This window comes from Stenella coeruleoalba, assembly GCF_951394435.1.
Source record: "Stenella coeruleoalba genome assembly, chromosome: 7".
Taxonomy (NCBI): domain Eukaryota; kingdom Metazoa; phylum Chordata; class Mammalia; order Artiodactyla; family Delphinidae; genus Stenella; species Stenella coeruleoalba.
Genome location: NC_137153.1, coordinates 503,527 through 531,191, shown reverse-complemented (window position 1 = coordinate 531,191; position 27,665 = coordinate 503,527).

The following is a 27,665-nucleotide window of genomic DNA, read 5'->3' as shown; positions in this document are numbered from 1 at the left end:
ACTTTCTGCGATGTTGAACTTGTACTGTAAACGAGGTTCTTGTAAACAGAGCCATTCCAAACTTTGGGGTGGCTGTGTCTTTTTGATTTTAATTTCCCTAAGCTATAGGACCATAAGTGGAAGTGCCCTAGGCTCTGTTGCTTTGTTTTTTAGATGTTTCAGGAAACACCATACACTTCTCCCGAGTGTCTGTTGGCAATTTACATCCCGCCCATCAGCATAACAAGGCTCCCAGTTCTCCATGGCCTGTCCTGCCTTTCTGGATTTTACACTTTTTTCAGATGGCCCTTTTGACCGGGGGGAAGTGAGACTTCATTGTAGTGCAGATTCCCTTTGCAAGCTTGCTTGGTTGGCCAAAAAGGGCGTATGCGTTTTTTCCTGAATATATTCAGGAAAAAACGCATACGCCCTTTTTGGCCAAGTGCATCATTGTGGACGTTCTGCCTCTTTTCCTATGCTTTCAATGCAATTCCAGTCTACCTCCTGAAATCGGTTTCCTGCAATTCTGCCCCGCTTTCAAGTCCTCTTGGCAGCCTTACTTCAGTCTATTTTTGGACGATAGCTGTCATTTATAACTCTGCAGGTTTGTGAATTACAGTGCCCCTGAGCCCCTTTCTTCAACTCGCTTTCTTGTGAGCTGGCCGCAACACCGCAGGATGGCTTCAGGCCCTAATCTGGTTCCGGCACGGCACGCTGAGCCTTTGGTTAATTCCTCTTCCTGGTGGGAAATGAGAGTTAAATTTGCCCTTCCAGACACCTCCAGCTAGTCTGTCATTGGTTTTCGCTATTCCTGTTCATCTTCCGCAGAAATTGCAAACTGGGCGAAACAGGAGGTTAAAGGGACTGACTCTCCAAGTCGGGAGAGTGTTAGTAAAGCGTCTGGAATGTTGCACCCGAGTACCAGGGTACGAAAACTGAGACATATTTGAACATGTCTCCCGTTCACATGGTTGATCATACTCTAGGTTCCACATGCATGTTTTAGCTGAAGGAAGAATACCTTAAACCTGGGTAGTTTAAACCCGTGGAAAGGGTACCATGCAATATGACTTCAAAGGGTCTTCATTTGCTCACCGAACCTCTCCAATCCTATCACTGCTGCGCTTATGCCCCTGTACACATGCTTGATTCCCTTTCGGAGACATAGCAATCCATAGCTTTTTAGATACTTACTAGTCAGGTACATTCTTAGGCGTTTATTATGCGGTGTTGAGTCCATTTCATTGAGCAAGGAGTAGCTCTTGTCTATTCCATATTTGGCTTAAGGAACTTTATCTGTGCTCATTTCAATCTCTGGTTTTATGCAGCACCCCAACTCACCTTTCCCCTTAATTAAGCATAAGTTGGTTTTCTAAATTTGAGACCCTGTTCTGTTCTGTAATTCATTTCCTGTGTAGCCAAGTTTATTGCGTGTATTACTGATATCTTATGATGTTTCTTTTTCTGTGTGACTTTTTTCAGTTAGAATCATCGTACCTGAATCCACTCATTATGCTGCTACGGGCCTGATGACATAGATTTCATTGCTGAGTGATACTGCATTGTACGTAAGTACCACAAGTTCTTTATCCATTTTTCACTTTCAGTGATATTGAACTTGTACGGTAACCGAAGTTCTTGTAAACAGAGGCGTCCCAAACTTTGGGGTGGCTGTGTCTTTTTGATTTTAATTTCCCTAAGCTAAAGGACCATAAGTGGAAGTGCCCTACGCTCTGTTGCTTTGTTTTTTAGATGTTTCAGGAAACACCATACACTTCTCCCGAGTGTCTGTTGGCAATTTACATCCCGCCCATCATAATAACAAGGCTCCCAGTTCTCCATGGCCTGTCCTGCCTTTCTGGATTTTACGCTTTTTTCAGATGGCCCGTTTGACCGGGGGGAAGTGAGACTTCATTGTAGTGCAGATTTCCTTTGCAAGCTTGCTTGGTTAGCCAAAAAGTGCGTATGCGTTTTTTCCTGAATATATTCAGGAAAAAACGCATACGCCCTTTTTGGCCAAGTGCATCATTGTGGACGCTCTGCCTCTTTTCCTATGCTTTCAATGCAATTCCAGTCTACCTCCTGAAATCGGTTTCCTGCAATTCTACCCCGTTTTCAAGTCCTCTTGGCAGCCTTACTTCAGTATATTTTTGGACGATAGCTGTCATTTATAACTCTGCAGGTTTGTGAATTACATTGCCCTGAGCTCCTTTCTTCAACTCGCTTTCTTGTGAGCTGGCCGCAACACCGCAGGATGGCTTCAGGCCCTAATCTGGTTCCGGCATGGCACGCTGAGCCTTTGGTTATTTCCTCTTCCTGGTGGGAAATGAGAGTTAAATTTGCCTGTCCAGACACCTCCAGCTAGTCTCTCATTGGTTCTCCCTATTCCTGTTCATCTTCCGCAGCAATTGCAAACTGGGCCAAACAGGAAGTTAAAGGCGCTGACTCTCCAAGTGGGGAGAGTGTTAGTAAAGCGTCTGGAATGTTGCACCCGAGTACCAGGGGAGGAAAACTGAGACATATTTGAACACATCTCCCGTTCACACGGTTGATCATACTCTGGGTTCCACATGCATGTTTTAGCAGAAGGAAGAATACCTTAAACCTGGAGAGTTGAGACCCGTGGAATGGGTACCATGCAATATGTCTTCAAAGGGTCTTCATTTGCTCACCGAACCTCTCCAATCCTATCACTGCTGCGTTTATGCCCCTGTACACACGCTTGATTCTCTTTGGAGACATAGCAATCCATAGGTTTTAAGATACATACTAGTCAGGTACATTCTTAGGCATTTAATATGGGGTGTTGAGTCCATTTCGTTGAGCAAGGAGTAGCTCTTGTGTATTCCATATTTGGCTTAAGGAACTTTATCTGTGCTCATTTCAATCTCTGGTTTTATGCAGCAACCCAACTCAACTTTACCCTTAAGCAAGCATAAGTTGGTTTTCTAAATTTGAGACCCTGTTCTGTTCTGTAATTCAGTACCTGTGTAGCCAAGTTTACATTCCGTGTATTAGTGATATCTTATGATGTTTCTTTTTCTGTGTGACTTATTTCAGTTAGAATAATCGTACCTGAATCCACTCATTATGCTGCTATGGGCCTGATGACATAGATTTCATTTCTGAGTGATACTGCATTGTACGTAAGTACCACAAGTTCTTTATCCATTTTTCACTTTCTGTGATATTTAACTTGTACGGTAAACGCGGTTCTCGTAAACAGAGGCGTCCCAAACTTTGGGGTGGCTGTGTCTTTTTGATTTTAATTTCCCTAATCTATAGGACCATAAGTGGAAGTGCCCTAGGCTCTGTTGCTTTGTTTTTTAGATGTTTCAGGAAACACCATACACTTCTCCCGAGTGTCTGTTGGCAATTTACATCCCGCCCATCAGCATAACAGGGCTCCCAGTTCTCCATGGCCTGTCCTGCCTTTCTGGATTTTACACTTTTTTCAGATGGCCCTTTTGACCGGGGGAAGTGAGACTTCATTGTAGTGCAGATTTCCTTTGCAAGCTTGCTTGGTTGGCCAAAAAGGGCGTATGCGTTTTTTCCTGAATATATTCAGGAAAAAACGCATACGCCCTTTTTGGCCAAGTGCATCATTGTGGACGTTCTGCCTCTTTTCCTATGCTTTCAATGCAATTCCAGTCTACCTCCTGAAATCGGTTTCCTGCAATTCTGCCCCGCTTTCAAGTCCTCTTGGCAGCCTTACTTCAGTATATTTTTGGACGATAGCTGTCATTTATAACTCTGCAGGTTTGTGAATTACAGTGCCCCTGAGCTCCTTTCTTCAACTCGCTTTCTTGTGAGCTGGCCGCAACACCGCAGGATGGCTTCAGGCCCTAATCTGGTTCCGGCACGGCACGCTGAGCCTTTGGTTAATTCCTCTTCCTGGTGGGAAATGAGAGTTAAATTTGCCCGTCCAGACACCTCCAGCTAGTCTCTCATTGCTTCTCGCTATTCCTGTTCATCTTCCGCAGAATTTGCAAACTGGGCCAAACAGGAGGTTAAAGGGACTGACTCTCCAAGTCGGGAGAGTGTTAGTAAAGCATCTGGAATGTTGCACCCGAGTACCAGGGTACGAAAACTGAGACATATTTGAACACGTCTCCCGATCACATGGTTGATCATACTCTACGTTCCACATGCATGTTTTAGGTGAAGGAAGAATACCTTAAACCTGGGTAGTTGAAACCCGTGGAATGGGTACCATGCAATATGACTTCAAAGGGTCTTCATTTCCTCACCGAACCTCTCCAATCCTATCACTGCTGTGTTTATGCCCCTGTACACATGCTTGATTCTCTTTCGGAGACATAGCAATCCATAGGTTTTAAGATACTTACTAGTCAGGTACATTCTTAGGCGTTTAATATGGGGTGTTGAGTCCATTTCGTTGAGCAAGGAGTAGCTCTTTTCTATTCCATATTTGGCTTAAGGAACTTTATCTGTGCTCATTTCGATCTCTGGTTTTATGCAGCAACCGAACTCACCTTTACCCTTAAGCAAGCATAAGTTGGTTTTCTAAATTTGAGACCCTGTTCTGTTCTGTAATTCACTTCCTGTGTAGCCAAGTTTACATTCCGTGTATTAGTGATATCTTATGATGTTTCTTTTTCTGTGTGACTTATTTCAGTTAGAATCATCGTACCTGAATCCACTCATTGTGCTGCTAAGGGCCTGATGACATAGATTTCTTTGCTGAGTGATATTGCTTTATACGTAAATACCACAACTTCTTTATCCATTTTTCACTTTCTGCGATGTTGAACTTGTACTGTAAACGAGGTTCTTGTAAACAGAGCCATTCCAAACTTTGGGGTGGCTGTGTCTTTTTGATTTTAATTTCCCTAAGCTATAGGACCATAAGTGGAAGTGCCCTAGGCTCTGTTGCTTTGTTTTTTAGATGTTTCAGGAAACACCATACACTTCTCCCGAGTGTCTGTTGGCAATTTACATCCCGCCCATCAGCATAACAAGGCTCCCAGTTCTCCATGGCCTGTCCTGCCTTTCTGGATTTTACACTTTTTTCAGATGGCCCTTTTGACCGGGGGGAAGTGAGACTTCATTGTAGTGCAGATTCCCTTTGCAAGCTTGCTTGGTTGGCCAAAAAGGGCGTATGCGTTTTTTCCTGAATATATTCAGGAAAAAACGCATACGCCCTTTTTGGCCAAGTGCATCATTGTGGACGTTCTGCCTCTTTTCCTATGCTTTCAATGCAATTCCAGTCTACCTCCTGAAATCGGTTTCCTGCAATTCTGCCCCGCTTTCAAGTCCTCTTGGCAGCCTTACTTCAGTCTATTTTTGGACGATAGCTGTCATTTATAACTCTGCAGGTTTGTGAATTACAGTGCCCCTGAGCTCCTTTCTTCAACTCGCTTTCTTTTGAGCTGGCCGCAACACCGCAGGATGGCTTCAGGCCCTAATCTGGTTCCGGCACGGCACGCTGAGCCTTTGGTTAATTCCTCTTCCTGGTGGGAAATGAGAGTTAAATTTGCCCGTCCAGGACACCTCCAGCTAGTCTGTCATTGGTTTTCGCTATTCCTGTTCATCTTCCACAGAAATTGCAAACTGGGCGAAACAGGAGGTTAAAGGGACTGACTCTCCAAGTCGGGAGAGTGTTAGTAAAGCGTCTGGAATGTTGCACCCGAGTACCAGGGTACGAAAACTGAGACATATTTGAACATGTCTCCCGATCACATGGTTCATCATACTCTAGGTTCCACATGCATGTTTTAGCTGAAGGAAGAATACCTTAAACCTGGGTAGTTGAAACCCGTGGAAAGGGTACCATGCAATATGACTTCAAAGGGTCTTCATTTGCTCACCGAACCTCTCCAATCCTATCACTGCTGTGCTTATGCCCCTGTACACATGCTTGATTCCCTTTCGGAGACATAGCAATCCATAGCTTTTAAGATACTTACTAGTCAGGTACATTCTTAGGCGTTTATTATGCGGTGTTGAGTCCATTTCATTGAGCAAGGAGTAGCTCTTGTCTATTCCATATTTGGCTTAAGGAACTTTATCTGTGCTCATTTCAATCTCTGGTTTTATGCAGCACCCCAACTCACCTTTCCCCTTAAGCAAGCATAAGTTGGTTTTCTAAATGTGAGACCCTGTTCTGTTCTGTAATTCATTTCCTGTGTAGCCAAGTTTATTCCGTATATTACTGATATCTTATGATGTTTCTTTTTCTGTGTGACTTATTTCATTTAGAATCATCATACCTGAATCCACTCATTGTGCTTCTAAGGGCCTGATGACATAGATTTCATTGCTGAGTGATACTGCATTGTTCGTAAGTACCGCAAGTTCTTTATCCATTTTTCACTTTCTGTGATATTGAACTTGTACGGTAAACGAGGTTCTTGTTAACAGAGGCGTCCCAAACTTTCGGGTGGCTGTGTCTTTTTGATTTTAATTTCCCTAAGCTATAGGACCATAAGTGGAAGTGCCCTAGGCTCGGTTGCTTTGTTTTTTAGATGTTTCAGGAAACACCATACACTTCTCCCAAGTGTCTGTTGGCAATTTACATCCCGCCCATCAGCATAACAGGGCTCCCAGTTCTCCATGGCCTGTCCTGCCTTTCTGGATTTTACACTGTTTTCAGATGGCCCGTTTGACCGGGGGGAAGTGAGACTTCATTGTAGTGCAGATTTCCTTTGCAAGCTTGCTTGGTTGGCCAAAAAGGGCGTATGCATTTTTTCCTGAATATATTCAGGAAAAAACGCATACGCCCTTTTTGGCCAAGTGCATCATTGTGGACATTCTGCCTCTTTTCCTATGCTTTCAATGCAATTCCAGTCTACCTCCTGAAATCGGTTTCCTGCAATTCTGCCCCGCTTTCAAGTCCTCTTGGCAGCCTTACTTCAGTATATTTTTGGACGATAGCTGTCATTTATAACTCTGCAGGTTTGTGAATTACAGTGCCCCCGAGCTCCTTTCTTCAACTGGCTTTCTTGTGAGCTGGCCGCAACACCGCAGGATGTCTTCAGGCCCTAATCTGGTTCCGGCACGGCACACTGAGCCTTTGGTTAATTCCTCTTCCTGGTGGGAAATGAGAGTTAAATTTGCCCGTCCAGACACCTCCAGCTAGTCTCTCATTGCTTCTCGCTATTCCTGTTCATCTTCCGCAGAATTTGCAAACTGGGCCAAACAGGAGGTTAAAGGGACTGACTCTCCAAGTCGGGAGAGTGTTAGTAAAGCATCTGGAATGTTGCACCCGAGTACCAGGGTACGAAAACTGAGACATATTTGAACACGTCTCCCGATCACATGGTTGATCATACTCTACGTTCCACATGCATGTTTTAGGTGAAGGAAGAATACCTTAAACCTGGGTAGTTGAAACCCGTGGAATGGGTACCATGCAATATGACTTCAAAGGGTCTTCATTTCCTCACCGAACCTCTCCAATCCTATCACTGCTGTGTTTATGCCCCTGTACACATGCTTGATTCTCTTTCAGAGACATAGCAATCCATAGGTTTTAAGATACTTACTAGTCAGGTACATTCTTAGGCGTTTAATATGGGGTGTTGAGTCCATTTCGTTGAGCAAGGAGTAGCTCTTTTCTATTCCATATTTGGCTTAAGGAACTTTATCTGTGCTCATTTCGATCTCTGGTTTTATGCAGCAACCCAACTCACCTTTACCCTTAAGCAAGCATAGGTTGGTTTTCTAAATTTGAGACCCTGTTCTGTTCTGTAATTCACTTCCTGTGTAGCCAAGTTTACATTCCGTGTATTAGTGATATCTTATGATGTTTCTTTTTCTGTGTGACTTATTTCAGTTAGAATCATCGTACCTGAATCCACTCATTGTGCTGCTAAGGGCCTGATGACATAGATTTCTTTGCTGAGTGATATTGCTTTATACGTAAATACCACAACTTTTTTATCCATTTTTCACTTTCTGCGATGTTGAACTTGTACTGTAAACGAGGTTCTTGTAAACAGAGCCATTCCAAACTTTGGGGTGGCTGTGTCTTTTTGATTTTAATTTCCCTAAGCTATAGGACCATAAGTGGAAGTGCCCTAGGCTCTGTTGCTTTGTTTTTTAGATGTTTCAGGAAACACCATACACTTCTCCCGAGTGTCTGTTGGCAATTTACATCCCGCCCATCAGCATAACAAGGCTCCCAGTTCTCCATGGCCTGTCCTGCCTTTCTGGATTTTACACTTTTTTCAGATGGCCCTTTTGACCGGGGGGAAGTGAGACTTCATTGTAGTGCAGATTCCCTTTGCAAGCTTGCTTGGTTGGCCAAAAAGGGCGTATGCGTTTTTTCCTGAATATATTCAGGAAAAAACGCATACGCCCTTTTTGGCCAAGTGCATCATTGTGGACGTTCTGCCTCTTTTCCTATGCTTTCAATGCAATTCCAGTCTACCTCCTGAAATCGGTTTCCTGCAATTCTGCCCCGCTTTCAAGTCCTCTTGGCAGCCTTACTTCAGTCTATTTTTGGACGATAGCTGTCATTTATAACTCTGCAGGTTTGTGAATTACAGTGCCCCTGAGCCCCTTTCTTCAACTCGCTTTCTTGTGAGCTGGCCGCAACACCGCAAGATGGCTTCAGGCCCTAATCTGGTTCTGGCACGGCACGCTGAGCCTTTGGTTAATTCCTCTTCCTGGTGGGAAATGAGAGTTAAATTTGCCCGTCCAGACACCTCCAGCTAGTCTGTCATTGGTTTTCGCTATTCCTGTTCATCTTCCACAGAAATTGCAAACTGGGCGAAACAGGAGGTTAAAGGGACTGACTCTCCAAGTCGGGAGAGTGTTAGTAAAGCGTCTGGAATGTTGCACCCGAGTACCAGGGTACGAAAACTGAGACATATTTGAACATGTCTCCCGATCACATGGTTGATCATACTCTAGGTTCCACATGCATGTTTTAGCTGAAGGAAGAATACCTTAAACCTGGGTAGTTGAAACCCGTGGAAAGGGTACCATGCAATATGACTTCAAAGGGTCTTCATTTGCTCACCGAACCTCTCCAATCCTATCACTGCTGTGCTTATGCCCCTGTACACATGCTTGATTCCCTTTCGGAGACATAGCAATCCATAGCTTTTAAGATACTTACTAGTCAGGTACATTCTTAGGCGTTTATTATGCGGTGTTGAGTCCATTTCATTGAGCAAGGAGTAGCTCTTGTCTATTCCATATTTGGCTTAAGGAACTTTATCTGTGCTCATTTCAATCTCTGGTTTTATGCAGCACCCCAACTCACCTTTCCCCTTAAGCAAGCATAAGTTGGTTTTCTAAATGTGAGACCCTGTTCTGTTCTGTAATTCATTTCCTGTGTAGCCAAGTTTATTCCGTATATTACTGATATCTTATGATGTTTCTTTTTCTGTGTGACTTATTTCATTTAGAATCATCATACCTGAATCCACTCATTGTGCTTCTAAGGGCCTGATGACATAGATTTCATTGCTGAGTGATACTGCATTGTTCGTAAGTACCGCAAGTTCTTTATCCATTTTTCACTTTCTGTGATATTGAACTTGTACGGTAAACGAGGTTCTTGTTAACAGAGGCGTCCCAAACTTTCGGGTGGCTGTGTCTTTTTGATTTTAATTTCCCTAAGCTATAGGACCATAAGTGGAAGTGCCCTAGGCTCGGTTGCTTTGTTTTTTAGATGTTTCAGGAAACACCATACACTTCTCCCAAGTGTCTGTTGGCAATTTACATCCCGCCCATCAGCATAACAAGGCTCCCAGTTCTCCATGGCCTGTCCTGCCTTTCTGGATTTTACACATTTTTCAGATGACCCTTTTGACCGGGAGGAAGTGAGACTTCATTGTAGTGCAGATTTCCTTTGCAAGCTTGCTTGGTTGGCCAAAAAGGGCGTATGCGTTTTTTCCTGAATATATTCAGGAAAAAACGCATACGCCCTTTTTGGCCAAGTGCATCATTGTGGACATTCTGCCTCTTTTCCTATGCTTTCAATGCAATTCCAGTCTACCTCCTGAAATCGGTTTCCTGCAATTCTGCCCCGCTTTCAAGTCCTCTTGGCAGCCTTACTTCAGTATATTTTTGGACGATAGCTGTCATTTATAACTCTGCAGGTTTGTGAATTACAGTGTCCCTGAGATCCTTTCTTCAACTCGCTTTCTTGTGACCTGGCCGCAACACCGCAGGATGGCTTCAGGCCCTAATCTGGTTCCGGCACGGCACGCTGAGCCTTTGGTTAATTCCTCTTCCTGGTGGGAAATGAGAGTTAAATTTGCCCGTCCAGACACCTCCAGCTAGTCTCTCATTGGTTCTCGCTATTCCTGTTCATCTTCCGCAGAAATTGCAAACTTGGCCAAACAGGAGGTTAAAGGCACTGACTCTCCAAGTCGGGAGAGTGTTAGTAAAGCGTCTGGAATGTTGCACCCGAGTACCAGGGTACGAAAACTGAGACATATTTGAACACGTCTCCCGATCACATGGTTGATCATACTCTAGGTTCCACATGCATGTTTTAGCTGAAGGAAGAATACCTTAAACCTGGAGAGTTGAAACCCGTGGAATGGGTACCATGCAATATGACTTCAAAGGGTCTTCATTTGCTCACCGAACCTCTCCAATCCTATCACTGCTGCGTTTATGCCCCTGTACACATGCTTGATTCTCTTTCGGAGACATAGCAATCCATAGGTTTTAAGATACTTACTAGTCAGGTACATTCTTAGGCGTTTAATATGCCGTGTTGAGTCCATTTCGTTGAGCAAGGAGTAGCTCTTGTCTATTCCATATTTGGCTTAAGGAACTTTATCTGTGCTCATTTCGATCTCTGGTTTTATGGAGCACCCCAACTCACCTTTACCCTTAATTAAGCATAAGTTGGTTTTCTAAATTTGAGACCCTGTTCTGTTCTGTAATTCATTTCCTGTGTAGCCAAGTTTATTGCGTGTATTACTGATATCTTATGATGTTTCTTTTTCTGTGTGACTTTTTTCAGTTAGAATCATCATACCTGAATCCACTCATTGTGCTGCTAAGGGCCTGATGACATAGATTTCATTGCTGAGTGATATTGCTTTGTAAGTAAATACCACAACTTCTTTATCCATTTTTCACTTTCTGCGATGTTGAACTTGTACTGTAAATGAGGTTCTTGTAAACAGAGGCGTCCCAAACTTTGGGGTGGCTGTGTCATTTTGATTTTAATTTCCCTAAGCTATAGGACCATAAGTGGAAGTGCCCTAGGCTCTGTTGCTTTGTTTTTTAGATGTTTCAGGAAACACCATACACTTCTCCCGAGTGTCTGTTGGCAATTTACATCCCGCCCATCAGCATAACAAGGCTCCCAGTTCTCCATGGCCTGTCCTGCCTTTCTGGATTTTACACTTTTTTCAGATGGCCTTTTTGACCGGGGGGAAGTGAGACTTCATTGTAGTGCAGATTTCCTTTGCAAGCTTGCTTGGTTGGCCAAAAAGGGCGTATGCGTTTTTTCCTGAATATATTTAGGAAAAAACGCATACGCCCTTTTTGGCCAAGTGCATCATTGTGGACGTTCTGCCTCTTTTCCTATGCTTTCAATGCAATTCCAGTCTACCTCCTTAAATCGGTTTCCTGCAATTCTGCCCCGCTTTCAAGTCCTCTTGGCAGCCTTACTTCAGTATATTTTTGGATGATAGCTGTCATATATAACTCTGCAGGTTTGTGAATAACAGTGCCCCTGAGCTCCTTTCTTCAACTCGCTTTCTTTTGAGCTGTCCGCAACACCGCAAGATGGCTTCAGGCCCTAATCTGGTTCCGGCACGGCACGCTGAGCCTTTGGTTAATTCCTCTTCCTGGTGGGAAATGAGAGTTAAATTTGCCTGTCCAGACACCTCCAGCTAGTCTCTCATTGGTTCTCGCTATTCCTGTTCATCTTCCGCAGAAATTGCAAACTGGGCCAAACAGGAGGTTAAAGGGACTGACTCTCCAAGTCGGGAGAGTGTTAGTAAAGCGTCTGGAATGTTGCACCCGAGTACCAGGGTACGAAATCTGAGACATATTTGAACACGTCTCCCGATCACATGGTTGATCATACTCTAGGTTCCACATGCATGTTTTAGCTGAAGGAAGAATACCTTAAACCTGGGTAGGTGAAACCCGTGGAATGGGTACCATGCAATATGACTTCAAAGGGTCTTCATTTGCTCACCGAACCTCTCCAATCCTATCACTGCTGCGTTCATGCCCCTGTACACATGCTTGATTCTCTTTTGGAGACATAGCAATTCATAGGTTTTAAGATACTTACTAGTCAGGTACATTCTTAGGCGTTTAATATGCGGTGTTGAGTCCATTTCGTTGAGCAAGGAGTAGCTCTTGTCTATTCCATATTTGGCTTAAGGAACTTTATCTGTGCTCATTTCAATCTCTGGTTTTATGCAGCTCCCCAACTCACCTTTCCCCTTAAGCAAGCATAAGTTGGTTTTCTAAATTTGAGACCCTGTTCTGTTCTGTAATTCAGTTCCTGTGTAGCCAAGTTTACATTCCGTGTATTACTGATATCTTATGATGTTTCTTTTTCTGTGTGACTTATTTCAGTTAGAATCATCGTACCTGAATCCACTCATTGTGCTGCTAAGGGCCTGATGACATAGATTTCATTGCTGAGTGATACTGCATTGTACGTAAGTACCACAAGTTCTTTATCCATTTCTCACTTTCTGCGATGTTGAACTTGTACTGTAAACGAGGTTCTTGTAAACAGAGGCGTCCCAAATTTTGGGGTGGCTGTGTCTTTTTGATTTAAATTTCCCTAAGCTATGGGACCATAAGTGGAAGTGCCCTAGGCTCTGTTGCTTTGTTTTTTAGATGTTTCAGGAAACACCATACACTTCTCCCGAGTGTCTGTTGGCAATTTCCATCCCGCCCATCAGCATAACAAGGCTCCCAGTTCTCCATGGCCTGTCCTGCCTTTCTGGATTTTACACTTTTTTCAGATGGCCCTTTTGACCGGGTGGAAGTGAGACTTCATTGTAGTGCAGGTTTCCTTTGCAAGCTTGCTTGGTTGGCCAAAAAGGGCGTATGCGTTTTTTCCTGAATATATTCAGGAAAAAACGCATACGCCCTTTTTGGCCAAGTGCATCATTGTGGACGTTCTGCCTCTTTTCCTATGCTTTCAATGCAATTCCAGTCTACCTCCTGAAATCGGTTTCCTGCAATTCTGCCCCGCTTTCAAGTCCTCTTGGCAGCCTTACTTCAGTCTATTTTTGGACGATAGCTGTCATTTATAACTCTGCAGGTTTGTGAATTACAGTGCCCCTGAGCTCCTTTCTTCAACTTGCTTTCTTGTGACCTGGCCGCAACACCGCAGGATGGCTTCAGGCCCTAATCTGGTTCCGGCACGGCACGCTGAGCCTTTGGTTATTTCCTCTTCCTGGTGGGAAATGAGAGTTATATTTGCCCGTCCAGACACCTCCAGCTAGTCTCTCATTGTTTCTCCCTATTCCTGTTCATCTTCCGCAGAAATTGCAAACTGGGCCAAACAGGAGGTTAAAGGCGCTGACTCTCCAAGTGGGGAGAGTGTTAGTAAAGCATGTGGAATGTTGCACCCGAGTGCCAGGGGAGGAAAACTGAGACATATTTGAACACGTCTCCCGTTCACACGGTTGATCATACTCTGGGTTCCACATGCATGTTTTAGCTGAAGGAAGAATACCTTAAACCTGGGTAGTTGAAACCCGTGGAATGGGTACCATGCAATATGACTTCACAGGGTCTTCATTTGCTCACCGAACCTCTCCAATCCTATCACTGCTGCGTTTATGCCCCTGCACGCACGCTTGATTCTCTTTTGGAGACATAGCAATCCATAGGTTTTAAGATACTTACTAGTCAGGTACATTCTTAGGCGTTTAATATGGGGTGTTGAGTCCATTTCGTTGAGCAAGGAGTAGCTCTTGTCTATTCCATATTTGGCTTAAGGAACTTTATCTGTGCTCATTTCAATCTCTGGTTTTATGCAGCACCCCAACTCACCTTTCCCCTTAAGCAAGCATAAGTTGGTTTTCTAAATTTGAGACCCTGTTCTGTTTTGGAATTCAGTTCCTGTGTAGCCAAGTTTACATTCCATGTATTAGTGATATCTTATGATGTTTCTTTTTCTGTGTGACTTATTTCAGTTAGAATCATCATACCTGAATCCACTCACTCTGCTGTTAAGGGCCTGATGACATAGATTTCATTGCTGAGTGATATTGCTTTGTAAGTAAATACCACAACTTCTTTATCCATTTTTCACTTTATGCGATGTTGAACTTGTACTGTAAACGAGGTTCTTGTAAACCAAGGCGTCCCAAACTTTGGGGTGGCTGTGTCTTTTTGATTTTAATTTCCCTAAGCTATAGGACCATAAGTGGAAGTGCCCTAGGGTCTGTTGCTTTGTTTTTTAGAAGTTTCAGGAAACACCATACACTTCTACCAAGTGTCTGTTGGCAATTTACATCCCGCCCATCAGCATAACAAGGCTCCCAGTTCTCCATGGCCTGTCCTGCCTTTCTGGATTTTACACTTTTTTCAGATGGCCCTTTTGACTGGGGGGAAGTGAGACTTCATTGTAGTGCAGATTTCCTTTGCAAGCTTGCTTGGTTGGCCAAAAAGGGCGTATGCATTTTTTCCTGAAAAAAACGCATACGCCCTTTTTGGCCAAGTGCATCATTGTGGACGTTCTGCCTCTTTTCCTATGCTTGAAATGCAATTCCAGTCTACCTGCTGAAATTGGTTTCCTGCAATTCTGCCCCGCTTTCAAGTCCTCTTGGCAGCCTTACTTCAGTATATTTTTGGACCATAGCTGTCATTTATAACTCTGCAGGTTTGTGAATTACAGTGCCCCTGAGCTCCTTTCTTCAACTTGCTTTCTTGTGACCTTGCCGCAACACCGCAGGATGGCTTCAGGCCCTAATCTGGTTCCGGCACGGCATGCTAAGCCTTTGGTTAATTCCTCTTCCTGGTGGGAAATGAGAGTTAAATTTGTCAGTCCAGACACCTCCAGCTAGTCTCTCATTGGTTCTCGCTATTCCTGTTCATCTTCCGCAGAAATTGCAAACTGGGCCAAACAGGAGGTTAAAGGGACTGACTCTCCAAGTCGGGAGAGTGTTAGTAAAGCGTGTGGAATGTTGCACCCGAGTACCAGGGTACGAAAACTGAGACATATTTGAACACGTCTCCCGATCACATGGTTGATCATACTCTAGGTTCCACATGCATGTTTTAGCTGAAGGAAGAATACCTTAAACCTGGGTAGTTGAAACCCGTGGAATGGGTACCATGCAATATGACTTCAAAGGGTCTTCATTTGCTCACTGAACCTCTCCAATCCTATCACTGCTGCGTTTATGCCCCTGTACACATGCTTGATTCTCTTTCAGAGACATAGCAATCCATAGGTTTTAAGATACTCACTAGTCAGGTACATTCTTAGGCGTTTAATATGCGGTGTTGAGTCCATTTCGTTGAGCAAGGAGTAGCTCTTGTCTATTGCATATTTGGCTTAAGGAACTTTATCTGTGCTCATTTCAATCTCTGGTTTTATGCAGCACCCCAACTCACCTTTACCCTTAAGCAAGCATAAGTTGGTTTTCTAAATGTGAGACCCTGTTCTGTTCTGTAATTCAGTTCCTGTGTAGCCAAGTTTACATTCCATGTATTACTGATATCTTATGATGTTTCTTTTTCTGTGTGACTTATTTCAGTTAGAATCATCATACCTGAATCCACTCATTGTGCTGCTAAGGGCCTGATGACATAGACTTCATTGCTGAGTGATATTGCTTCGTAAGTAAATACCACAACTTCTTTATCCATTTTTCACTTTCTGCGATGTTGAACTTGTACTGTAAATGAGGTTCTTGTAAACATAGGCGTCCTAAACTTTGGGGTGGCTGTGTCTTTTTGATTTTAATTTCCCTAAGCTATAGGACCATAAGTGGAAGTGCTCTAGGGTCTGTTGCTTTGTTTTTTAGATGTTTCAGGAAACACTATACACTTCTCCCGAGTGTCTGTTGGCAATTCACATCCCGCCCATCAGCACAACAAGGCTCCCAGTTCTCCATGGCCTGTCCTGCCTTTCTGGATTTTACACTTTTTTCAGATGGCCCTTTTGACTGGGGCGAAGTGAGACTTCATTGTAGTGCAGATTTCCTTTGCAAGCTTGCTTGGTTGGCCAAAAAGTGCGTATGCGTTTTTTCCTGAATATATTCAGGAAAAAACGCATACGCCCTTTTTGGCCAAGTGCATCATTGTGGACGTTCTGCCTCTTTTCCTATGCTTTCAATGCAATTCCAGTCTACCTCCTGAAATCAGTTTCCTGCAATTCTGCCCCGCTTTCAAGTCCTCTTGGCAGCCTTACTTCAGTCTATTTTTGGACGATAGCTGTCATTTATAACTCTGAAGGTTTGTGAATTACAGTGCCCCTGAGCTCCTTTCTTCAACTCGCTTTCTTTTGAGCTGGCCGCAACACTGCAGGATGGCTTCAGGCCCTAATCTGGTTCCGGCAAGGCACACTGAGCCTTTGTTTATTTCCTCTTCCTGGTGGGAAATGAGAGTTAAATTTGCCCGTCCAGACACCTCCAGCTAGTCTCTCATTGGGTCTCCCTATTCCTGTTCATCTTCCGCAGAAATTGCAAACTGGGCCAAACAGGAGGTTAAAGGCACTGACTCTCCAAGATGGGAGAGTGTTAGTAAAGCGTCTGGAATGTTGCACCCGATTACCAGGGTACGAAAACTGAGACATATTTGAACACGTCTCCCGATCACACGGTTGATGATACTCTGGGTTCCACATGCATGTTTTTGCTGAAGGAAGAATCCCTTAAACCTGGAGAGTTGAGACCCGTGGAATGGGTACCATGCAATATGACTTCAAAGGGTCTTCATTTGCTCACTGAACCTCTCCAATCCTATCACTGCTGCGTTTATGCCCCTGTACACACGCTTGATTCTCTTTCGGAGACATAGCAATCCATAGGTTTTCAGATACTTACTAGTCAGGTACATTCTTAGGCGTTTAATATGGGGTGTTGAGTCTATTTCGTTGAGCAAGGAGTAGCTCTTGTCCATTCCATATTTGGCTTAAGGAAATTTATCTGTGCTCATTTCAATCCCTGGTTTTATGCAGCACCTCAACTCACCTTTCCTCTTAAGCAAGCATAAGTTGGTTTTCTAAATTTGAGACCCTGTTCTGTTTTGCAATCCAGTTCCTGTGTAGCCAAGTTTCCATTCCGTGTATTAGTGATATCTTATGATGTTTCTTTTTCTGTGTGACTTATTTCAGTTAGAATTATCATACCTGAATCCACTCATTATGCTGCTACGAGCCTGATGACATAGATTTCATTGTTGAGTGATATTGCATTCTACGTAAGTACCACAACTTCTTTATCCATTTTTCACTTTCTGTGATATTGAACTTTTACCGTAAATGAGGTTCTTGTAAACAGAGCTGTCCCAAACTTTGGGGTGGCTGTGTCTTTTTGATTTTAATTTCCCTAAGCTATAGGACCATAAGTGGAAGTGCCCTAGGCTCTGTTGCTTTGTTTTTTAGATGTTTCAGGAAACACCATACAGTTCTCCCCGAGTGTCTGTTGGCAATTTACATCCCGCCCATCAGCATAACAAGGCTCCCAGTTCTCCATGGCCTGTCCTGCCTTTCTGGATTTTACACTTTTCTCAGATGGCCCTTTTGACCAGTGGGAAGTGAGACTTCATTGTAGTGCAGATTTCCTTTGCAAGCTTGCTTGGTTGTACAAAAAGTGCATATGCGTTTTTTCCTGAATATATTCAGGAAAAAACACATACGCCCTTTTTGGCCAAGTGCATCATTGTCGACGTTCTGCCTCATTTCCTATGCTTTAAATGCAATTCCAGTCTACCTCCTGAAATCGGTTTCCTGCAATTCTGCCTTTCTTTCAATGCCTCTTCATAGCCTTTCCTCAATATCCTTTTTGAAAATTGTTGGCCTTTATAACTCTGCACGTTTTTGAATTGCAGTGGCCCTGAGCTCCATTTTTCAGCTCTTATTTTTGTGATCTTGCCTCATAACCGCAGGATTCCTTCACGCCCTATTGTTCTTGTGGGACACCTTGCTGTGCCTTTGGTTAATTCTTCTTACTGATGTGAAATTAGAGTGACATGTGCGCATTGAAACCACTACATTAGTTTCTCACTGGTTCCCCCTAACCCATTCATCCTCCGCACTATCTGCAGACTGTGCGATACTGGGACTTAAAGGCATTGACTCTCCATGTGAGGTTGTTGTTAGTAAAGCGGCTGGAATGTCGATCCGGAGCCCCAGGAGAGGAACAATGAGGTGTGTTTTAGAAACCTTTCCTGATCATATGGTATACCAGTCGCTGGGTTTCCCAAGCATGGTTTAGCTGTAGGAAGATTCCCTTCAACCTGGAGTGTTGGGACCCTTGGAATGAGTAGCATGAAGTATTGCATTAAACTTTTGGCAGTTGCTCACCAAAGCTCACCAATCCTCTCAGCCCCAAGTGTCCAGCCTTATGTCTTATCCAGCTGTGGGTTTATATGTGGTCAATCCAGGTTGCATCACAGCCCCTGAGCGAATTTTGTAAGAATTTTTCTCTCTTTCATTGTTTCTGCGTTTTGTTTTTAAAATTTATTTCTATAATGGGGTTTAGCTCATCTTCACTGCTGTGTTTGTGCCGCTCTGCACACACTTGATTCCCTTATGGAGATATATCAATACATGGGTTTTAAGATTCTTATTACTCAGATATATTTCTCTGCGGTGTATAGGGTGTGTTGAGGCCAGTTCATTGAGCAAGGTGTAGATCTTGTCTAATACCTATTTGGTTTATTGAACGGTATCTGTGCTAATTTCAAACTCTGGTTTTATGCATCACCCCACCTCTCCTTTCCCCTTAAGCTGACATAAGTGTGTTTTCTAAATGTGAGACACTGTTCTGTTCTGTAATTCATTTCTTGTGCAGCCATATTTACCCTCCCTCTATAAGTGATATCTTATGATATGTTTCTTTTTCTGTTTGACTTATTTCAAGTAGTATTATCGGACCTAAATCCACTCTTTATCCTTCTACTAGCCTTATTACATTGATTTCATGGTGAAGAGATATTCCATTGTACATAAGTACCACATCTTCTTTATCCATTGTTCTCTTTCCTGGGATATTTAAGGTGTACTGAAGTTGAGGTTCTTGTAAACAGAGTAGCCCTAAACTGTGGTGTGCTTGTGTCTTGTTGATTTTTAGACTTCCCTAGATATACTCCCATGATTGGAAGTGTCCTATGCTCTGTAGCTCTGTTTTTTAGATGATTTAGGAACCACCATACACTCCTCCAGAGTGGCTCTCGGCAGTTCACACACTGCCCATCAGCGTATAAAGGCTCCCTGTTCTCCATGGCCTGTCCTGCATTTCTGGTTTTTACAATTTTTTAGGATGGCCCTTTTGACCGGTGGGAAGTGAGACTTCTTTGTTGTGCACATTTGCATTGCTTGCTTGGTTCCTTGCCCATAAGGTGCATATGCGTTTTTTCCTGGATATAATCAGGAAAAAACGCATACGCCCTTTTGGGCCAACTGCATCATTGTCGAAATTCTGCCGCTTTTCATGTGCGTTAAAGACGAGTCCAATCTATCTCTTGAAATCTGTTTCTTGCAATTCTGTCTTGCATTCAGATCCTCTTCTTTGCCTTACCTCAACATAATTTTGGACGTTAGTTTTCATTTATAACTCTGCAGGTTTGTGAATTGCAGTGACCCTGAGCTCCATTTTTTAAGTTGCTCTTTTGTGAGCTGGCCTCAAACCCGCAGGATTGCTTCAGGCCCTATTTTGGCTCCAGCGAGGTGGGCTGAGCCTTTTTTTAATTCTTATTCTTAATGGGAAATTAGAGTGATATGTGCCCGTCCAAACCCCTACAACTATTCTCTCATTGGTTCCCCCTCTTCCCGTTCATCCTCCTCACAATTTGCAAAATGTGTGAAACAGAAGTTGAAATGTGCTGATTCTCCAAGTGGGGAGATTCTAAGTAACGTGGCTGGAATGGTGAACAGGAGCACCAGGAGAGGATAAATGAGCTGCATTTTAGACACATCTCCCGATCACATGGTGTACAGTCCTCTGGGTTTTCCATGCATGTTTTAGCTGTAGGAAGATCCCTTGAACCTGCAGATTTGGGACCCATTGAATGGGCACCAGGTAGTATTACTTTAAAGGGTGTGCATTTCCTCACCCAAGCTCACATTTCTCTTAGCGCGAACAGTTTCCAGCCTTATGTCTCATCCTGCTGTGGGTCTAGACGTGTTCAATCCATGTTGCATCACCGTCCCTGAGGAAAAGTTGTAAGAGGTTTTCTCTGTCTCTCTGTCGTTTATTTTTTTCAATTTATTACTATATTGGTTACAGCTGATTTTCAAAGCTCTGTTTCTTGCTGCTGTACATCCACTTGATTCACGTACAGAGAGACATCAGTAAATTCTTTTTCAGATTCTTACCAGTCGTATATATTCTTTTCCGGTGACTTGAGTGTGCTGAGTGTAGTTCTTTTAGCTACCGTGTAGGCCTTGTTGATTATCAGTTTGGTATTTGGAATGGTATCTTTGCTAATTTCAACCTCCTGGATGATGCCTCACCCCTCCCCACCTTTCCCGTTTAGCAGCCTTATGTGTGTTTTCTACATATTTGACTATGTTTTTGTTTTGTAATTTATTTCATGTGTAGCTATTTTGGATTCCACCTTTAAGTGATATCTTATGATATGTGTCTTTTTCTTTTTGAATTCTGTCACTTAGAATGATCATACGTAACTCCTCCAGAGTTGTTACAACTGGCCATATTTCATTGATTTCCAGGCTGAGTAATATTCCACTCTACATAAGTACCTCATCTCTATCCATTTTTTCCCTCCAGAGACATTTAAGTTATATCCTAGTCGAGGATCTTTTAAACAGAGAGGGGGTAAACATTGGGGTGCCTGTGTCCTCTCGATTTTTGTTTTTCCCAAGATATACGCCCATGAGTGCAAGTGCCCTATGCTCTGTAGCTCATTTTTTAGATGCTTTAGTAAACACAATATACTTCTCCAGAATGGCCGTTGGCAATATACATTTCCACTATAAGTCTCACAGGGCTCCCTCTTCTCGTTGCCCTGTCCTGCATTTCTGTTGTTTACGCTTTATGAGGATGGCTCTTGTGACTGATGTGAAGTGATATCTTTTGTAGTATTGATTTCCAGTGCCCACCTGTTTGGTTGGCTAAAAAAGTGTATGCCCTTTTCTTGAATATATACAGAAAAAAACGCATACACCCTTTTTGGCCAACTGCAATGTTGGCAATGTTCAGCTCCTTTTCTTGTGCTTAATGGCGAGTCCTTTCTACCTCCTCAAATCCCTTTCCTGCCATTCTCCCTTGCTTACAAGTCCTTTTCTCTGACTTTCCTCAAGACATTTTTCAGTGATGGATATTTTCAACTCTGCAGTTTCGTGAATTTTACTGCCCCTGAGTTCCATTGTTCAACTTGTGTTTATGGGAACTGGCCACAAAGCAGCAGGATTTCCTCAAGCCCTATACTGTTTCCATGGGCAACCCTAGCCTTTGGTCAATTCGTCTTCCTGATTGGAAATTAGAGTGACATGTGCCTGTCTGAACACCTAGGACTTGTCTCTCATTGTTCCTCATCCTTCCGCTTCATCCTCTGGACAAATTCCAAACTGTACGCAACAGGATGTTGACAGTGCTGACATCTCCAAGTGGGGAGACTGTTAGTAAAGACGCTGGAGGGGTGAACCCGAGCACCAGGAGATGAGGAGATGAGATGCCTTTTCCAAACTCTTCCCGATCAGACGGTATACTATCCTCTGGGTGTGACAGACATGTTTTAGCAGTAGGAAGAGTCCCATTCATGTAAGGAGAACACCAGGGCTTTTTCAAAATCAGTGTCTCCCCGAAACCCAAACTGGGGAATTTTTTAAGCTACGGCTACACATATGTTCATTAAGGGCCTTGGGAAGTAGGCAGAGTCCAAACTTTAGATGATTGAAGTCTTCAGGGTCAGAAGCACTCACCACCAGCTTCCCTTAGGCTACACTTTAACTGTCATTGATAGATGATGTCAATAAAAATATCTATTCTTTTTCAGATTATTTCCCCTTATAGGTTATTGCAAAATGTTGAGTGTAGTTCCCTGTGCTATACAGTAGTTCCTTGTTGATGATCTATTTTATACATAGCAGTGTGTATGTGTTAATCCCAAACTGTTAATTTATCCCTCCTCCCACCTTTCCCCTTTGGTAATAATAAATTATAAGATTTTATACTTCTCAGAAATGGGGGAGCTGAAAGAGAGGTATCATTTTCAATGGAAAAGCATTTAAAACAAGATTGAAGCTTTAACCAAGATTATTAGATGTACATCCTTGGAAAGAAATCACTTCGTTTCTCTAATATTGACCTGACAAATAAGACAAACCCTTTCACTGAACTTGCTTATAATAAAGTGATGGAAATATCAAATGGAAGTGTTAGAAACATCTTATTTTACCCGAGCCTTATACACTGTTCTATGTTAACTACAGTTTGGCTCACACATCTGTTCATTGAGGTTACAATAGTCTCAATTTCTGTTACTGATCCTCCAGAGTGGACCCCAACAAGTGTTCCCCTGCCCAGTGTCATTGGGGCCAACAGATCGAGACTGAGTTTGGTTCACAAGCAAAGGAAACTTTATATTTTGATCAGAGAATGGAGAGGTGAGAGCATGCACTACCCCGTGGGCTGTGGGCTGGGCTGCTGTGTAGAGATCCTGTCAGAGTCATTGGGAGGGAGGGGACAGAGCTTTCAAGGGCTGGGTTGGCTGCAGCTCAGGCTCTATATCGTGGAGTCTGCACTGGGCCCCAGGAGCTGAGGTGTCGACCCAGCCATTCTGCACTAGGAAATCTGGTCTGAAGTGGTGGGTGTGGAGCCTCTGCATGCGAGACCCTAGGAGTACGTGAAATTAGACAAAGCACAAAGGATAAAAAAGTTAGACTTGACTTTATTGCACAGATTCTATTTTTATCTCCCAGGGATTTTTAATGGGCTTTGCTGGGGACAAACCCCTCCTCTGCCTTTTGTCCCGTTCCTCATTCTTGGAGTTCTGAGGGTGCAGACCCTTCTTCTGTAACTGCTGAGTGCTGAGTTGGGAGCCCTCATACCCAGGGGCGAGGGTCAGAACTTCTCCCCAGCAGCCTCCAGGTGACGTTGATTTTCCCCAGGCCCCCTGCCTCCTTGCTCGTCCACCTGAACACCAGCATTGGAAGTGTTATAGATTCTAATGACCTTTAAGGGTCCAGGAAAGAGATGTGCAGAGACGTTGTGGGGGCCGGTTTCACCCCGCCCCACATTTGTTCGGCCACCTTAGGCTGACCGTTTCTGCCAGCCTAGATGCTCTGACCAGTAGTCTGTGCTTTCTTCAATTAGGCCCCTGAATTAACGTACAAACAGCACCAGGTGTCAGAGCCCTGCCCACTCAACTCCCAGACAGTCCAGGGTCAGTGGTGATCAAGGACCATGATGGCCACTGAGTCAACAGCCTTTTGAAGTAAACAGGAGTCCAGCCGGTCTTATTGGCCACCATCATCACGGTGTCTGTAGGCTTTTCTATAGTGACAGTGTGATATACGGTTCCCCCGCCAAGATTATTAGCTCCCCTCTGGGTGCAGTAAGTCCTGCAAGCAGTAGTCTACTGTTTTGGGACACACTCTTGTTGTTTTATGAGAAAAACTCCAGGTCAAGTGATGTTCACACGAGTCGTCATGGTGCCCTGTTGCCCCCGGTTATCTCTCTGGATGTTGGAGTTGGAAGGCCTCCTCACTCGAGGTCGGTGTGCCAACGGAACGAACCCTGCAACTTCAGGGCATGGTTGGTGGTTAGGATCACCACGTGGGGTCCTTTTCCCTTAGGAGGGAGGTGGCCTTTTGGGCTGCTGATTTCCAGGTTTTTAGATACCGCCAGTATCTTGGCCAGATGTGGCAGTGGGTCAAGCCCCTTGGTGACCATAGTTTATCCTACCTGGATGGCATTCTTGCATTGTTCCATTTCAAGTGGTCCCAGTTTTTGCACTAATTCTCCAATGGCGATTCACCTTTCACCGGGAATGTAAAGGTCAAAGGGTTTAGCTAAATTAGGGAGTTCCAGGGCAAGGGTCTGAATTGACTGCTCTTTCCATTCTTGAAAGGCCACTTCTGGATTCTATTCAAAAGGATCATCATCTTTTCCTTTCAGTGTTTCATATAGAGGCCCAGCTAGTAGACTGTAGTTAGGGATCCAGAAGCAGCAAACCCTGGCCTCCCCAGGAACCCCTAAGCTGTCTTCTAGTTTTAGAAAGGGGTAAGGCTGAAAATGGTTTCTTCCCTTTCCTGGGATGGGCTTCTCTGACCTTCTGTGAGAATGAAGCCCAGGCAGGTCACCGCAGTCTGTGATATTTGAGCTTCTTTTTGGACGACTTCTATCCTTTATTGGCTTGGTAGTTCAGAGGCCTCCTTAGTAGGGCTGGCGATCAGAATGTCATCTGCGTATTGAAGGAGGGTTTCCTTTTCCAGAGGTAGAACTTTTAGGTCTTTACCTAAGCTTTCCCCAAAGACGGTGTGGGAATTTTTGCACCCTTGGGGCAAGACGGCCCGGAAGTATTGTTTTAGTTGTATGTTGAGTCCTGCCACTCACAAGCCAAAATTTCTTGTGACTCTGGGACTAATGGAATACAAAAGAAGGCATCATTGAAGACTAATACAGAATACCATGTCCTGGTGGTTGGTAGAATGACCAGCAGGGTGTAGGAATTAGGAGCAGCTGGAGGTATATCCTCGGTGGCTTCACTGACTGTCCTGACATTCTTTACCAGGTCCCCAGCAGCCCATGGGGCTCTCGTGGTCAGACCAATCCCCGGATACAGAGCTACCCTTGCAGGTACCGTGGCAGGGCTGGGCACACAGGAACCATGCACATAGCCCTCATTGCAGAGCACCCCCAGCTCACCTGTCACTCAGAGCTGACACAGAGCACCTCAGAGCAGGACTTGAACTAACAAACAGCAGCTGCGACAGGTCTGTGACCCTGGTCATCACTCTGTACGGCCTCCCTCCACCTGGTCTTCCAGAGACTTCCACTGCACCCGGGGCACCAGGCCTCTGTCTCCAACCACCACCCACCCCTCCTCTGCCTGACTCCTGGGTTCCTCTCATTAGGAGAGTGTTTTCTTGAAGTTGTCTCCCATTCATGGGCCAGATAAAATGATTAGAAAACAAGCCAAAGCTGCAGCCCCTTGTCTATCTTGACTCTCAGGAGCCCACACCTGTTCCTTGGACCTGGCCGGTTCAGCAAGTTCCATTTTCTGCAACTGTGAGCCCCTGAGGGGTGATGATTGGCTGACCTGGGCAGCCTTACCGTGCCGGCCAGCCCTCCCCAGGTGTGCCTGGGTTGAGATCAATATAAATACCACTCCAGGCAGCAAGAGCCCCTGCAGCCGTGCCTGACGCCATTTTCTCTGCCCTGTCAGCAGTCTCGGGGCTGGGCTGGTGGGAGGGAGTGAGAGGCCACAGCTTTGTGGGTGGCCCAGTGTGAGTGGGGCTCTGTTGGACTTTCTGCAGCAGTTGCCAGGCTGCCACCTGCTAAGGAAGAGGATGTGTCACCCATACCTGCTGCTGGAATTTCTCCCTGGGCAGAGGTGAGGAAGGAAAAAAGCAGTGGGGGCAGGGACAGGACGGGTATCTCAGGCAGGGAAATGGAAATCTTCCAGAAGAGCACCCAGGGCCAGTACCATCCTGGCTGGCCTGCAGGCACCAAGTCGGCTGGCATGCTGTCACTCGTGTGGCTCCAGGGCCCTTCCTCTAGGCTTTCAAGTCCTTGTACATATTCAGGTGTTTTACCTGGGAAGGTTGGGAACAGTTCAGCAGCAGCTGGCCTGGGGCTCATCTCACGTTTACTCACAGATGCCTCGGCACAGTCCACCAGGCTTGTAATGAGGACACTCCTTGCGGGGGGTTGCTGGCTGCATGCGAGATGATTCCCCACCTCTGACCAACTTCAGAATTGTCTACCACTGAAGCAAGTGCCCTGATAGGGTTTTCATCTGTATAACTGGTGGGTTCTGTTTTGTTTTTTCTTTTTTGTTTCAAGGTAGGTTTTATTCCTCTTTTTTGTACTTATGGATGTAAGCATGGAAATAATTCATTCATATAAATACATGTATGTGAAGGGAATAACTTTTTTCCGTTTTTTAAAAAATTTTATTTTTCATTTTATTTTATTTATTTTTATACAGCAGGTTCTTATTGGTTATCTATTTTATACATATAAATGTATACATGTCAATCCCAATCTCCCAACTCCTCCCACCGCCACCCCCCCCATGGTTTTCCCCTCTTTGTGTCCATACATTTGTTCTCTACATCTGTGTCTCTATTTCTGCCCTTCAAACTGGTTCATCTGTACCATTTTTCTAGGTTCCACATATATGCGTTAATATACAATATTTGTTTTTCTCTCTCTGACTTACTCCACTCTGTATGACAGTCTCTAGATCCATCGACATCTCTACAAATGACACAATTTCATTCCTTTTTATGGCTAATAGTCCATTTTATATATGTACCACATCTTTATCCATTCGTCTGTCTGTGGGCATTTAGGTTGCTTCCATTACCTGGCTATTGTAAATAGTGCTGCAATGAACATTGTGGTGAATGTGTCTTTTTGATTTATGGTTTTCTCTGGGTATATGCCCAGTAGTGGGTTGCTGGATCATATGGTAATTCTATTTTTAGTTTTTTAAGGAACCTCCATACTGTTCTCCATAGTGACTATCAATTTACATTCCCACCAATCGTGGAAGAGGGTTCCTTTTCTCCACACCCTCTCCAGCATTTGATGTTTGTAGATTTTCTGATGATGCCCATTCTAACAGGTGTGAGGTGATACCTCATTGTAGTTTTGATTTGCATTTCTCTAATAATTAGTGATGTAGAGCAGCTTTTCATGTGCTCCTTGGCCATCTCTACATCTTTTTGGAAGAAATGTCTATTTAGATCTTCTGCCCATTTTTGTATTGGGTTGTTTGTTTTTTTAATATTGAGCTGCATCAGCTGTTTATATATATTGGAGATTAATCCTTTGTCCATTGATTCAGTTGCAAATATATTCTCCCATTCTGAGGGTTGTCTTTTTGTGTTTGTAGTTTCCATTGCTTTGCAAAAGCTTTTACGTTTCATTAGGTCCCATTTGTTTAGTTTTCTTTTTTATGTCATTACTCTAGGAGGTGGATCAAAAAAGATCTTGCTGTGATTTATGTTAGAGTATTCTTCCTATGTTTTCCTCTAAGAGTTTTATACTGTCCGGTCTTACATTAAGGTCTCTAATCCATTTTGAATTTATTTTTGTGTATGGTGTTAGGGGGTGTTCTAATTTCATTCTTTTACATGTAGCTGTCCATTTTTCCCAGCACCACTGATTGAAGACACTGTCTTTTCTCCATTGTATAGTCTTGCCTACTTTGTCATAGATTAGTTGACCATAGGTGTGTAGGTTTATCTCTGGGCTTCTTTCTTTTTTATTTTCCTTTTACACCTTTATTGGAGTATAATTGCTTTACAATGGAGTGTTAGTTTCTGCTGTATAACAAAGTGAGTCAATTATACATATACATATATCACCATATCCCCTCCCTCTTACATCTCCCTCCCA